The 16627-nt window shown below is 38.2% G+C and overlaps 1 long non-coding RNA gene across 1 annotated transcript; it reads left to right on the forward strand.

The window, feature by feature from the left end:
* Positions 1-291: 291 nt before the first annotated feature.
* On the forward strand, positions 292-16545 carry LOC142157841 (uncharacterized). Its single transcript, XR_012692655.1, has 3 exons — positions 292-409; positions 8326-8420; positions 16465-16545. It is a non-coding gene; the product is annotated as an uncharacterized LOC142157841 (long non-coding RNA).
* Positions 16546-16627: the final 82 nt, after the last annotated feature.

Genomic DNA, 16627 nt, shown 5'->3' on the forward strand with positions numbered 1-16627 from the left:
TATTTGTGATGACATTCAAATGTAATAACTGATAAATCAACCTGACTGCAGTGGGGGAACCTTGATCAGGGTCCCTCTGCTGCTCTCTGCCAGGGTTGGGAAGTCTTGTTGGTCTGGGAGGTGGACTTCTGTGGGAATATGGCAGAGAGAAAATTATTGGATAGCAGGGAGGAGGAAAGTGGCATCACATTCTACTGCTATGTATGTGCTACTCATTTTCTTAACTGAATTCATGCACAGTTCCTAACTGCCTCCTATAACTGAGCTTTTCATTTTTCTTTTCCGGTTCTTCAGCTTCATACAAAAGCAGTTACAGCAGCTACAGGAGACTGTCCTTGAGGTCCTGGAGATATGTCAGCCTGTTCCTGAATGGCTCCTGTCCAGGTTTCTTTATTTGTTGGGACTTCTGGTGTGTAGTCAATGGCTGGATCCAGTGGCATGAACTCAGGCATAATGCATTGTATGGGTGAGATGTCCCCAATCTCTGTAGTATCAGATAGTAGTAGAGGCAAGAGAAAGCTTCAGTCACTCAGTAAGCACCATCATTGATATTACATAGCCTCTGCTTCACTATTAGTTTTACCCCAATCTAAACCCACACCACAATCCAAACCTGTGCTTTCAGACTCTGGCCTAGTAGTGTCAGTTTCAGGGAGTGATTTGACTTCAGCTATTGCTGTAAGTCTAGAGCACAGCTCTTGCATGACAACTGTAGAGAAGCATTAGGTATACACCTGACATTGTCAATTAAAAAACCTGTAAAGGGAGTTTTGGGGACACTGTCACTTTAGTGCTTACTGGGCTCTTTGAGAATGTTCCCCTCATTTTTAAAAATATCGATATTTATGGAGGCTTAGTGAGGTGGTACTATTATGATGCCTTTTGATAATGGAATTACCTACATCAATGCAAGCCATATAAATATATAGATTCATGGCTTTCTATCATGTCAGATAAATATAAATCTGCCCCCTTTCATCTACCAGCTTGTAGAACGCAGGGCAGCGGACAGTAGACCCATGTCAGGGGTGTCTGTTGATACTTTAACGGAGGTCAGTGTAAATAAATAAGTATAAATTCCAGCATGAGTTTTCTCATTGCACAGGTGCACATTCATTCAGTAGGTGCTTTAGAAATGTAAGGGGGTTTGCAGTGGGAGACCCAAGACACTAAGGTTAAGCGATCAACAATAGTAAAGTCAAAAAGATGGCTCTATGGCTTGCTAACAAGGCTATTACCTTCTGGACTTTAAGATTGAGGAGATTTTGTAGACCACTGCCTCCCCATGGGCTCTGAAATCCCCGGTAATTTTTTAAAGGATTTAATTTGTCTTTAAAGTGTTAGACTAGGCAGGATGGAGTCTGGCAAAAGGGAAGTTTGTCATATTTTGAAGGACATACTTTTTTTACTGGTCTTGGAAAGTCCCTTGGATCACCCTCTCAAGATTTTAAACCCTGATCAGAAAGTTTGGTGTCCCCCTATCAGTTTTTTGACTACCAGAGCAAAAGCTGCTGAATTTAAAGGCATTTATTTCCTCTGTGCTGTTAGTTGAAAAGACTACCGTTAGACCGTTTCAGTCCCTTTTAGGGTACTCAGCAATTTCTGAGCAAACGGGACACCATATCATTATTCACTTAGCACAGTACAGTGCCTTGTATTGGTAAATCAAATAAATAAACCTGGTGGTCTAGAGTGGTCCAGGATGTTAACCCTCCTTTTAGCTACTCTCAATCATTTTGGAGCAAAGCAAAGTGTTTTGATTTGCAGAACATTTCACCTTTAGATTTCTCTTTCTGCTTTTTACAAAACGTTTAAACCAATTCTCAACTACTGCATCAAGCCCAATAATAGCATTTCCTTAACCATGAATAATAAGCAAATGAGCAGAACATATTTCTATACACAAAGAGGGAGGGAGAGACATTGCTTGCGCTTTAGGACAAACTTTTACATTTTCTCATAAAACACTGCTTTTCAAAGCTCATTTGTATCTTAACATATCACAATCCTGGCAGATATTAATGTCCTGATTGGCCTAGATACTCCACCTTGTCACCATATTGATGCACAGATCCACGTGCTTCCCATATAAACAAGCGCATTCATAAAAATACACATGACATCGCACAATGTCTTTTGCACTGCTGGCTTGTATTTTTGCAGTTACATAAATTATATTTACTGCACTCTCTTGGCCATTGAAACCCCTTAACAGCAATTCACTCAGTGCCCATTTACACTGCCTCATTTCAGTGCTATTGTGACAAACCTGACTAAAATGTTTTTCCCATTGGCTGGTTACCCATTGGCATTTAAATCTTGCACCCGACTTGCATTCCTAAGGCAAAGCATGCAAGCACATAAAAATTAAACCCATTCTATTCTACATGCCCATAACCATTTATGTTCATATTTGTGTCTGCATGCGTTTGCTTTGTGATTTTTGAGCACTGTTTATTTCATTTCAGTGGGTTCAAAGAATGTCACTGGTCTACAAAAAAGTCCCAATGGTTCATTTATTCCTATGGCTCATTCATGTCATCAAGGCACAACTCTGCCAATTTTGAGTGTATCGTGCGCAAAATCACTATGCGTATGCCCAGAACCGTACTATGCCAGTAAATGCAGCTCTGGTTGCTCTATCTTCGAACGCAAAGGACACTTACTACAGTCTACGATTTTGGGCGAGGAAGGGGTGTTTGCCATAGTCAATGCACAGTAAGGGCATGCCAAACTCAAGCGCATGCAGCTATGTCCGAATAAAGCTCTGGGCATCTCAAAGTTACTTGTTTTTCTGCCCTATCTCTTGCTCCAGTTACAGGGCTAGTCTAAGTCCTATTTACTAGTGATGGCAGACTTGTATGCATGCTATAACATGTGTTTGCATTCAGGAGCACCTTTAAAAAATTATGTTATGTTCAGCAGTCATTAACAGCATCTTAATAAATGTATTTCATGGCAAACATCCTGCAGTGTCTCGTCTAGTAGAGCACAGCAGAACTAGACTCAAATTCAATGGCGGGCATATCTTGAGATCCGTGTGTTGATGAATTCGGGAGTGCAGAGAGCCGATTTACGTGCATTTCAAAGCAAACTGGCTGTGACTGGATCACTATTAAATAACTTTTGGTAAAAATTTATTTAAAGCAAATAGCGCAGGGCACTTATTTATGTAATTGCACGTGCACTTATTTTTTTATATTGTTTATATTGTGGGATAGGTAATCATTATTTCTGAGACCAGGGAAGATATTCATCTCTTGTCTAAACTTGCTATAGGATATGCCTATTTCTGATATATATATCTGTACAATGAGCCTGTGTTTACCAAGCCTTTGGTGTATTGTCGTTTGGGGAAGTGGCTTGTTGTGGGTCCTTTTGTTGTTCTGTGTGAATATGTATTCCGAACGGTCTGATGAAAAGCCACATGCTACTCAGGCCTTTTGATGTGTGAGGTTTAACTTGGAGACAGGAAGGTTTCATTTAAAACGTGCTGCTACATTTCCTGCATCTCAAACAAAGATGCAGGATATCACAGCAAGGTTTTTAAGAATTTCATAGCTAAGTATAAATATTAGTGGCTTTTCAGTGCATGGAAATCAATGTTTTGGTAAATGGGCTTACATCCTGATTCCAAAAATAGCCTATTTCAGAACTGTATAAAAGATAAGCTGTTTGAGCATGTATCATTCTTCTGACTTCATCTGACCTGATCACCCTGGTACCTTCAAATAGGGTGAGAGAAAATAAACATCTTGCATCAAAGACCTGCTTGGTAACATCTTCAATATCGCTGTCTTCCTGTGATCTACAGATTAGACCCAAATCTAATCCGTTCTCCGGCTGTGTCTGAGGTTTGGACCCAAGCTTTTCCAGTACCACCACTCTGCCTGCTACCCATGCAGCCCTGATTAGTGTGATAGGCCAGGGGGGATCCATTCACAGCAACCCGGATCCATAGTAAGAGGTCCAGAGTTACCAGCCCAGGTACACCAGCAAAGAGGTACACTAGCAGCGTCAGTGACCCAGAAGGAACGTGGTTCTGAGTGCCATAAAAGGAGGCAGCATTGTAATCCCCTCCTACTGCGGCAAGAGGGAGCTTTTGGGATAACGAAAGGGAACGGTGGCAAAGTAAGCCCAGCCGGGTCCCAGCATCAACAGACAGGGTGGCATAGGCGGTCCATCCTATCACACGTGTTGCGTTACTTGATGAACCAGACCCTACATGTAGAAACCCCATTAAAATGGCATAAATTGGCATAACTGGAGTCGCAAAACACTGTTAATTGTTTTTTCAGTGTGGGACTGGTCAGTGGCAGAACAACCATTGATGCACCTGTTGCATGGCGGATGCAGAGGGTCGGGGACCCCAGTTTCCTCCTCCCCTCCTCCCTGAATCGGGGCCCACAGCTCACTAATTCCGCCTCTGGGTCTACTAGTCTTTGGAAGGGTAACGTTGTTAATTTTTAGGCTGGTTCTGCTATGACAGGGGAACCGCATACTGCAAGCTTCCCTGTTAATTGTGGAAAACAGTCCAGTCTGTCTAGTGTGGAGGTCATTTTCACTCCGCAACAGCAGCCCAGACTGCTTTCCCCCTATTTTAGTATGAACCAGGGTATCTAGCATTTGGGCTGATTAGAATTTTTTTTTTGGGGGGGGGGGATTTCTGCCTGACTTAATGTATGAAGCTTCTCCCAATACTTTCAGTATCCCATTCATTTCAATGGGCATTCTACATGTATCACACAAGCAGGAAACCCCATTGAAATGAATAGACTATTGAAATTAATGGGGAAAGCTCTGTGGCACTTGCGTTCTTGACATTTTTGCAAACTGATAAGCATGTCTTCAGGGCACATCATCTATGAATATACCACATGTGAATGACATATTTAAAATATGCACAAATGCAAACTTTTTAAATGCTTTTTTTACATGCTGATTTTTACCCAATTGGTAACCAAAATTAGCCATTAATACCGCTTTCATACTGCCGCCCTGGCAATATCCCGAGTTTTTCAAGCCGGGTTTTTGCCGGGGCTCGGAGCGTAGCAGCTCAGAAACACCATTCATACTGCACCTCGGACCCAGGAATTTCCCGGGTTGACCCCATTCATACTGCACAAGTCTGTGCCCTGGCAATTTGTGGGAGTCATCACCAGAGCAGTTTTCATTGGCTGAAAAATGGTGATGTCATTGAAAGGTGACTGGTTTAATAGTGACTAGTGAAATAAAAGCAATTTTCTCCAACAAACTCCGATTCTGCTTCAGCTTGATCTGCACTCCACCATCCACCATTTCTCCTAAACTCCTTCTCGAATCTTCCACGGGCTCCCACTGATGACATCATCCTCCAGAGACAGGCAGACAGCCAATCAGCTTGTTTTCTGTGCAACCTGGGTTGAAAAACCCGGGTTGCACCATTCATAGTGCAGGCAACCCGGGTCCGACCCGGGAATTACCCCTCGATAAATCCGACTTGTACCATTCATACTGCACCAAGACCCGGGTCGTTTGAGCTCGCCCCGGCAAAAACCCGGGATTTTGGTGCAGTAGGAATGGGGTATAAGCAATCAAGAATAGAGCATTCACACTAAAGTTAACACATCAAATAAATGAAGAACATCTTAGTTTAATGGACATCTAAATTAACCTCATAATCATTTTTCAGTACTCATATTCATTACTCAGCAGTCATATATGACATGAACAAGTTATGCAACTCCTTATAAATGCAATATGTTAAATTAATGTAAAAGAGAGGAATATAATATCAAAACTGTGTTCAAATATCTTATACAGTAAAATAGCAGACATATGCTAGACTAAGATTTATTACTAAGGTATCATAATAATTCTGTCTAGAGCATAGAGAAGGTCTCTATAAAACATTTACGATCCTGTGGAAGATGATTAGAGGTCTCTGTTAATTCTCTTCAAGATGAAAGTTGCTGAAGGGAACATAATCGGACATTGCAACATTAAGTGGAAATAAATATTGCCAGCAACACAATTTGGGTAGTTTATTAATGTTCTGAAGTATACCAATGCTGAAGCATGACATGACCATTTGTGGGAACCTACTAAACCAAACATGTTTCCTGAAATGTACAGTCTGCACCTTTTGCTGTTCATATGAATATCATGTCCATCTAAACAAAATCTAATTTTTGAATTTGGACACAGAATCAAACTATTGCAATATGCCTGTATTTTAGATAAGGTGCTCTAAAAGTCACAGAGTTTCCTAACAAAAGAGTTAAATTTTGCTCTCCTTAGATGCTGCCATCTTTATGTTCTAACTCATATATGAACCCATATATATGCCCAGAAATAGGCAGTTGACATCACAAAAGAAAAGAAAATGACATTTGCACTGGGCCTCCACAATTTTCCACATTCACAAATCATCCTTAATGTCGGCATGTTTCAAGTTACAACATTAATTTAGCTCCCCTGAATTATTGATGCTTTTATTGTTAGTGTTTGTAGATTTTTTTACATTTCTTTTCAACATACTTTTATCAACATAAATATTTTCTTTCATTAAAGAAAGCAGTATGGGGCTGCAGCCAAAGGCTCCCACAATATTCAGGTGTATGACCTATTATACATTATAATACTTATTATATGATACACAATGCATTATTCAAAAATAAATTTTTCTCCAAAAATGAATGTTTGCTTACAAGTTTCAACTTATTTAACAGAAATGGTGGTGGTGGTGGTGGTGGTGGCAGTGGGGGAGGTCATGTGCGGGCTTGGGATCAAAAAGTAAACAAACAAATGAATGTAAATCCCTGATATTTTTAGTACCAATATTAAACTGCAAAATAGGGAGGTGTTCACAGGTTTACATTATGTGAATGTAAAATGAGGTGCACAAATCTGCATAGCCTACGTCACGCTGGCCACTACCATCACTCTCACTCACTGTCCTGAGATGCCAATAACAGAAGGGTTATTGCAACTGTACAAGTACCAATGTAATATCTCATACCTTCCCTATTGAACAAAGGCTTTTACCGCCAGCATAGAGGCATCGCCAGTGATACCACTTTGTTAAGTATAGGAAAAAATAACAAATCCCTATATGTTTTTAGCCAGCAATAGGGTTTTTCACCCTATGATAAAATCAGCCCCACTGTGCTTAAACAATATATCCTGTTTTTTGCCTCAGCCCTCAGTACTCAATCTCAGTTAAGGCAGAGTTTATGCCACCAACAATACACCCAGGAATGGTCCTAATAAGTATAATGACTACCCCTCGCCTTGCCCCACTCATGCAAGATCTGTCACAGAGAGTCACAAACCTCTTACACCTAACAGCTCTGGTACAGCTTTCCTGTCTTTAACTTAAAGACATACAGAATTCTACAAAAGAGTATGCAAAGCATCATTTAAGAATTTAAATATTTAAAATTAGGTAATAAGGATATTAAAATGATGGTATTGTTTGTTTTAAAACCCCCTACTTTAGTATTATAAGGAATATCTCACCCATGAAATGTAAAGATAGTAGTTACCTTGGAGTCCTTTGTCTCAATAAAATGTATAAAAGCAATTAGCCTTTGGCCTTCTGTATTTATAAAGTGACAGAGCTGCTATAAATGATATATTATCCTATATGTCTCTGTGCAAAAAATCACTATATATACTGTATATATATATATATATATATATATATATATATATATATATATATATATATATATGTGTGTGTGTGTCTATATGTGTGTAATGGAAAATGGACATTTTAAAAAAACGTACGTTTTGCAATTCTACTTTTTATTTCAACTACTTACACAACTACTTACACAATACACAATTTAAACTTTGTCACTTAAATAGGACGTGTTCTTTTGTCCCCTGAAAAGAGCATAACACCTGAATACCTAATATAAAATAGAACTATCCGAGAGTGAAAAGATTTGTTGGAATAGATATCTCACTGACTAAGTGCTTTGGTGGCTCTAGTAGAGCTAATCTTGGAAAAGACAATTACATTCCAGTCAGCTCCAACATAATTATTATTAATAACTTCATTTACATATCACCTTTCTGTAAATGTAATTGCAGGTCCATTGATCATGTTTGATTCTGTTCTTAATTCATTGTTCTGTTATGTAGCTTTTTTTACAGTAATTATAACATAATTAATTTTATACTTACCACATTCAGTATGTACAGGATATTATACTTTAGATTTCTATGTTGGTTTTCTTTCCACTGGAAATCTATAACTTGTCCAGAGTCTATTAGAGATGTATGAAGCCTAAATATTAGTGAATGGCAGCAAAATGTGCATTTTTCTATTTCTACTAGCTAAACACTCTGATAATCCCAACACTGATCATCGTCCAAGCACTTCCTGTCAGCCATCTTACCATCTATGTGGGAGAAGCAGGCAGCAGAAAACAGTGAGTTAAAGCTAAGCAGGGTAAAAGGTAGCAACAGGTTTTTTTGTGTGTGTTTATTCTATATAAAGTTCAAGGTGGGGTTTGTTTGTATTTAGAGAAGTGTATTATATTTTTGTGTCACTTTTGCAAGTTTAGTAGTTAATTTATTTGTTAAGCTTGTAGTATAAAGTTTTTTTGTTGTTTTTATTTTGCATTAGTTTTTTTATAAGAATGAAGAGAAGGCTGAATAGGAGCTGCCTTGTCCTTTGGCCAGATAAAAGTAGTGACCACAGAGAAGCAAGTCAGGCAGTTTAAGCACCAGCACCTGCTTTCGCACCCAACGGTAGCACAAGAACAGTATCTGATATTGCATTACTTGTAGCTGTGCATATTCAATGCCACAGCAGTGATTAGCCACAGGTTCTAGCAATTCAATGTTCTCTTTCCAGACGTGGCAGGTAGTCTCAGCGAATAAAACCGTGTTTTCATCCATATCTACCACTATGTCCCAGGCTGAATCCATATGCAATTGCTAAAACACGCCCCTTACTGTACATTGTCTATGTTAGAATACCACTTCCTTTCCCATTACTTCTCTTCAGGTGTAAAGTGCTGTAAGTGGCAAGAAGTTGCAGGACTGAATAGCTGCAGTTGTGTATGATAACGTTCTGAGCATGCCCAGTGTAAAAAACTGCAAAGCTACGCTACACTATGAAAAATGGGCATACACCTCACTCTAATAAAAAAACACAGTAAGGAGCGCCAGTCACTTAGGTTATATCAAATAAAAATGTAAAATTAAATTAGATATGACAGAATATACTCAGATTCTTGGTAATAATTAAAAAACATTTATTTACCTCCCACACTCCAAAAACATACTGGTAGGTTAATTGGCTGCTAACTAATTGACTCTAGTCTGTCTGTGTGTCTGCCTGCCTGTGTCTGTCTGTCTGTGTGTGTGTGTTAGGGAATTTAGACTGTAAGCCCCAATGGGGCAGGGACTGATGCGAATGAGTTCTCTGTACAGCGCTGCGGAATTAGTGGCGCTATATAAATAAATGGTGATGATGATGATGATTTAACATAAAATCAATAAAATATATTATGTGTATAACTATATTGTTATTATCTCCAAACTTATTTAATATTAATATCACCTATAGAATATGTACACAAATATATATGATGATGGGGTTGTCCAAGATGGTAATAACAATAATTACCAGATTATCAAATTTAATGTAAAAATCACATATATATTATATATATTATATATACTAATATCAAGTCCTATCTGGACATTGTTAGTAATTCAAACAGTACCTGGAGAGGTTGAGTGGCCAACTCGCCCCCCTCTCTAACTAAATCACTTGTTATGCGATGGACTGTTTGATATCCACGTGTCTGGAAATTCAAATATGCAGGCTGAAGTGTCCAATCTGTAAATAAAACTCATTAAAGTAAGCCAATAGTTGGAAATCGAATGACATACATTACTTGTCAGGACCAATCACGGTCACCTGTGTATTGCTGCACATTAGGGCGCTGACGGTTTATGAGAATTTCCTTGGCACACACTGTGCACAGCTGACTTTAAGACTGAGTGTCCCTCCATGCAAACAGATAGCCTGATAAAATAGATGCTTCTCATACCAGATCTCCCATTTGGCAAGTCCATTCCAAATGCAGTAATCATTCAGGTAAGTAAAAACTGTGTTATTCACTTCTCTGTATGTAAGTATTTCACTCCAGGAAAATTTCCACATCAATCAAGGGTTAAATATAAAATACCACCTCAGTCTGCATTTCCTCACATTCATATATCAATAGTACCCTGTAACTGACGCGTTTCGTCACACATCTGTGACTTTATCAAATCAGATCCATTCTCTTCCTACCAGAATTCACTCAGTAACATTGGAGCCCCTAGAGAAAGGAGGACACCTCCGTTGAGGTTGTCATGATGAAATGCAGGTGCTTCTGCCAGTACTACAGCATCTTTGGTTTTTGCACAATGCACACAAGCCATAACACCTGGACAGCAGGGGCAGGGCAAATTAGTAGCCACAAGTTGTTCCTGTTCCTTTCTAGCTTGAAGGCAGACAGGCACAGATCCCTGACATTGATTGCTTATGTCTGTTAAGAGGTAATTGGCAAATAGGATCCAAACATGCTATAGTACAATCAGACAGAACATTTGTGCATCTCTTACTGTCATTCCAGTTATGGGATGTGAGACAGAGCAGTGAAGAGTTCAGCCACATACATCGTTGAGTTCTGATGCTGTAGGTTTTCCATACTCAGCACAACTAGGATTGTTTTTGTGCATTTACAGGTGTTGTTTTTGCCACTTAATGTTTCCCCATAATTTGCCCCTGATGCCAGTGTTTTGCATGAGTGGTGTCTTTGTTTTGTGTTTCTAGTATTAAAATACATGACTGCAATATACCCAGTGGATTAGGACTTATGACTATGTAATGTATTGTATTACATAGTGATCCAAGTCTTGTCATGCTACACATCTCAGGTCCATCTCAGGGTGCCCTCTTCATTCTTTGGGCTTCTCTTTCTGCAAGATTCACAGGGCCCATACTAGGGCGATAACATTCTCTCTATCATGTAGGTAACAGGTAATTTTCTCATTGTGTGCCACAAACCATTTTGAGAAATCAAAAGGAGGGTGGTGGCTTCTATATTTTAATTATTAAGTACTTCACAGCTGCTAATATGTGTGAAATTAATTTGGCTGAGTTCTCATCAACATCTTGAGGGGGATAACACAGGAGGTAAACGCGAGGATCCTTAATTATGGGGAAACCTAGACCTGAGCCTAAACCTATACTTAATCCCAGAAAAAGTATTATTTTGTCCACCAAATGTGAAAAAGTGCCTCTTTGTCCACAATTCCTCCAGCAGTGGGGATTGGCTGTATTAAAGATTATAGAAAGTTTATCTGGCATGTAATACCACCTGTAATACATTTTGTAGCATTCTCCTCGACCAAGACTGAAGTTGAGAAGAATACAAATGTTTCCCTAACGACTGCCAAATAGTCCTCCTCAGAGTTCAGCTTTAATGTTTCTTCCAATCTCATGTCTATCTTTGGGGACATAGAATCATGTGCCCAAGATCCTCTGTCCACAAGTTCTGAGACAAATTATATCCCTTCCAGGATCCAGGGTTGGGATCTCTGGTGGGATAGTCCAAGAGAGTAGGTGGGTTGTCCCAAATAGGGGTAATCATGGAGTTTAAGGTTTGACTTTGGGGCATATCAATTTATATATTTATTTGATAGGAATGTAGCATAGAATTTAACAACACTGTTGAGGAGTGATAAAGGATAATAACTCGTGAATTCATGAATATAATTTCTTGTTTATGAATTATAGTTATTACCGCCAATTAAGCCTCTTTAGAGAAAGGGTATCAGGGAATCAGCCAATGTTTTAAAGTATGGTATAGAAAAGCCATCAGGTCCTGGAGATTTGCCTCATTTTTGTCTTGTTATTAGTTGGGGTATTTGTTCAACTGATATTTTGTTGCTCAATTGCTCATCTGTTTCTCATGAGACTTTAAGGAGGCCTAGAAATGTATCAATTGTTCTTGTGTCTTGCAGGAGCTAACAGTTATGGATATGACCAGTGCCACACCATCAAGAAATAATGAATTTATGGTCATGTAGTCCAAGATCGCAGCTCTCAGGGATTCAGAAGGTTTCCAGTATCCTTCCACTTGTGCAGAAAGTGGATTTCCCTTGGTGCTGGATGACCACAAAAAAAGGAAGCAATATAGAGCGTATTGTTTTTTGGCATGCGCAGTTTAGATAAATAAATGTTCTGCTCACCTATTTTCAGTATAAAAGATTAATACAAACATCAATGTTGTGCTTCCGTAGAGCCTCCTTTATTGGTCACCATGTGGAAGTAAAGGATATATATATATATATATATATATATATATATATACATATATACAAGTTAACCCGTGCATGATACTCATGCAATCAAGCTACTTAAGGTGTTAAAAAGGTTCTTGTCATGCATTTGGGGCTAGGCTAGGCGTTACTTCCCGACGTAAGCTCCATCGTCTTGCTGTTCTAAAACCTCTCGATACACAACGTTTCTGCTAAACACCTCATCGCTGCGCTCAATCAGTCTTCCTTGAAGGGCAGTATTCATAACCTGCACTTTCACATCACTGCTTCTCCGTACTCGTGAAAATGCGACATACAATTGTCCATGACCAAACACAGGCTCTGGTAAATAAATACCCACACGGTCAAGAGTTTGAGCCCTCAACTGGTAAATTTAGCCTTTACTACCCCTCCCACGGGGGGAAGGAGGGATGATGGAAGTTAACTGACTTCACTATTATAATTTTTTTGTCAAATAATGTCAGTATACCAAATTTCAGGTCAATTGGATGAGCCCTTTCTGAGAACATAGTTTTTTCCACACACACTAACACACGCCGCTAGGCTAGGCTTATATATATTAGATATATATATATATATATATATATACAGAGAATACCAGTGTTATTCTTTGAATTATGTGTAAGAAGTGTATTATGCTCACCTCAATTAGTTGAGGGAACAACCTTGAAATCAATAACCAAAACTTGGTATTGTTCAGTATTCATTTATTCCTTTGTCAGTGCTTATTATATCAAGTTCTTACATATTTACAAAGACTTTATTTCTATAACATAAATTGGGAAAATCTCATTTTTAAAAAGAAGGCCATTGCATTCACAGTGTCTTTGGATATATTCATTGTGAATCCAGAGCAGTACAATAGGTATGCGGATGGTAAAGGATGAATTATGTTGTCCTTTTGTGCCAAGCAACAGAGTTCCATAAAACAGACCAATTTCTTATGCATTTCGTGAATGTCTCCTCAGAGTAAATGTGGTCACTTTGGATGTCTGAAAGACCTTTAAGCTACCAGTTAATTTCTAATTGGTTGAGCTCAGGGGTCAAGTGAATATCATTAATGTCTGTATATTCTAAGGTAAGGTTCAAATAGTACTAATAACACAAAACTATGTTACATACATATGTATTTTATTGAATAGAACATTTATAGTATCAGTCACAAATGCTGAATATATAGTTTTTATATAATAACATATTGTCCGCCCAGAGCTGAATATAACTGCATGTGACATTTCTATAAACTACCATGTTATTTATCCGGAGCCCATCCAGAGCCTATTATTATCTGGATATGATGTAATAATTACTATTTAAATAATGATTAATAATAATAATAGTAATTCTGTAATTATATAGTACCTTCCTCCCAATAGGCTCAAAGCACTTTACATTGTTGTAAAGAGTGAGGTAGCCATCTTGGGCGCGCTCTTCTGTTATTCTATGGAATCATTCATATCAGTCCATGTCCTATTGGAAATTTCAGTCTAAATTCCCTTACACACACACTAGCAAGCCATTTAACTTACACATAAGTTGTTTGGACTGTGGGTTGAGAAAACCAAAGCAATTGGAGGAAACACACGTGAACAGTCAAACGCCACACAAATAGGGTACTGGTAGGAACTGAAGCCATGACCTCACCGTTGTGAGGTAACAATTCTAGCTACAGTGCCACCATGCACAATGAAGTGCAATGTGTCACAACATTACACTACACAATCCCAGTCCCCAAAAGAATTAATATTTTGAATAAACCAACAAAAGAAAGGATAATTTCACCCTAAGATATAATTTTATAATTGAATTCCACAATCCGGTTACTTCGATTTTGTAGACTTGCTGTAAGTGAAGATGTTGACTTATGTTGCAGTTTTGTGTGTGTAGTTTACTGCCTCTATTGGAGTAGCCCAAAGGAATTTGAGCTACAAGGGAGCACCGCAGCAAAGTAATCAATATATGTGATGAAAATTTACTGGAAGAAATTTGGAACGGCGGAGATTCTGTTCTTTCTGTTATGCACCTGGAATAGTGGGACTTTGGAAAGGGAATTTCTCAAAGTTCTTGATATGAAAATACGAATAGAGATCACTTAAGCCACGGGATTGAAGTGGGTCTGAAGGACTAAATATTTTTCTTTATACTGTGTTGAAGTGTGATTAATATATTACATAATATAGTGACATCATTTGCTTTGTGTTCCAACTTGTGGCTCACTTGGATTGACTCAGATGTAAGTTTTGATGACTCTAATATATCTCTGTTTACTTGGTATGTGAATGCCTACTCTTCATGCTTTTAATTTGTGCTTTATCTGGTAAATCCTTTCATGATTAGATGACAATATGATATAGGTATTTTTTTGATATTTGAGTTATCCTATTTGTGTAACGTTTGAGAGGAATGTCACAAGGAACAGATTTTTGGATAATGGTTTAGTCAATGAAGCTGAACATATACGGATCAGTTTGACAAATGATGATGCAGATGTTTTACTTAAACAGGCAGTTTGCAGAAATTCCATATTATTATTAAACTATATTCTATCTATATCATCAGTTAATGAATTTACAAAAGCGGGAGTTTGATTTATCATTAGGAAACTAATCCATTCACATTATTTGGATTGGCGCTTATAAATGGTTTGTTTTTCTATTTTTGTCCTTAATGAGGGTTGGTAAATTGTTGCTTTTAGAATGCAGTTTTAGATTTTTAGAATTGTACTGTTTGGGTTATAATAAGATGGTGTATGATAATATTACTAAACAGAAAAGAGTAGTTCTCAAGGTATTGACGGGGAGCAAAAATATTATAATATGCCTGGTTGATAAGGGTGGAGCAATAGTCCAAACTTTTCTGATTATGATGCTGAGATTGAAAGACAATTACCAGATTACACTACCTATATGAGAGATCATTTTGACCCACAACTAATGTTAAAACCAAGGTTGATAAAGTTATAAATTTGGCTGAACAGAATGGTTGGATCAGTGACAGGATAAGTGAATTCCTGATGAGAGAAACTAAAATTTGCTCAATTTAGTACACTCTACTGAAAATACGTCTTTAAAAAATCCCCCAGATTGCTTGTTTGTCTCCTGGGTCTATATTCGGACGATTATTTATAACCATGTGTAAAGAAGATCCCCAGCTATTTGAGGGACAGTACTGATTTTTTGGATAGTTTAGCTGATTTGGTGATGAAACGAGGAGGATTTATTACTGGTCACAATGGAGGAGTGATCATTGTATACCATTATTCCCCATAAAGGGGGTATCAAGGCAATTAGTCATGCACTTAGAAAAAATTCACATGAGGGTCTACCAATAGAGTTTTTGCTCAAACTTTTAACACTGATATTAGTATGCAACTATTTCAAATATGTGGAAGCATACTACACACTAATTTCTGGAACCGCAGTGGGTTCTAACATTGCGTGACTTTATGAAAACATCTATATGGGCTAGATGTAACCCTCTATACTTGGGAGATGAGTGCATCTGGTTTTAACAGCATTTTAATTGTATTTAAAGCATATAAGTCAGTGCAGGACCTGCATATAATGAGGTACCCTTGATGCTTGGATGCAGGCTTAACTGTTTTGTTCAAAATATGAACCAACACCAATCATATTTTTGTTTTCCTTGATACACACATTTATGCAGTATATGCAGTGTTAAGGCTGGGCGCTGACAATTGTTGTCTTTTTGCATCTATATGGGTATCTATGAGAATAAGAACATAATGCCCAAATATAGGGCCAGAATTATGCATTATAGGAGATTTATTGATGATGTCTTTCTGATATGGAAAGGGACTCAGGGGAAATTTAGTGACATGAGTAGTGCCTTGAATGCTTTGGACTGTACTGTATGATTTAAATAGCAGACGCTCAAATCTAGAATGGGCTTTCTTGATATTAAAGTTTTCCATACAGTTGAGGGACTGGGTACAACACAATTTAGAAAACTGACAGACCGTAATACAACCTTATGTGCTTCCTCTCACCACCTGGTATCTCTTAAAGATGGGTTACCAATCTCTCAACTTTTGGTTTTACATAATAATTCAGATACATCTTTGGTTGAAGTGCATCTTAAAGAATTAATGTCTCTCTTCCTTGAAAGGAAAACTCAAGGACTAAAGTGAAGAGGTGTTTGGAGAAGGTACAAGCACAACATCAACAAGGAAAGGCTAAGCCTAAGCAGGTATGGTAGCGGATAGGCTGATTAACAGCACCCAATTTGATACAGGGTTGATCAATGTGGAAAGAGCAATAAAACGGCACTG

This window comes from Mixophyes fleayi, chromosome 5 (genome assembly GCF_038048845.1).
Source record: "Mixophyes fleayi isolate aMixFle1 chromosome 5, aMixFle1.hap1, whole genome shotgun sequence".
Lineage (NCBI taxonomy): Eukaryota > Metazoa > Chordata > Amphibia > Anura > Limnodynastidae > Mixophyes > Mixophyes fleayi.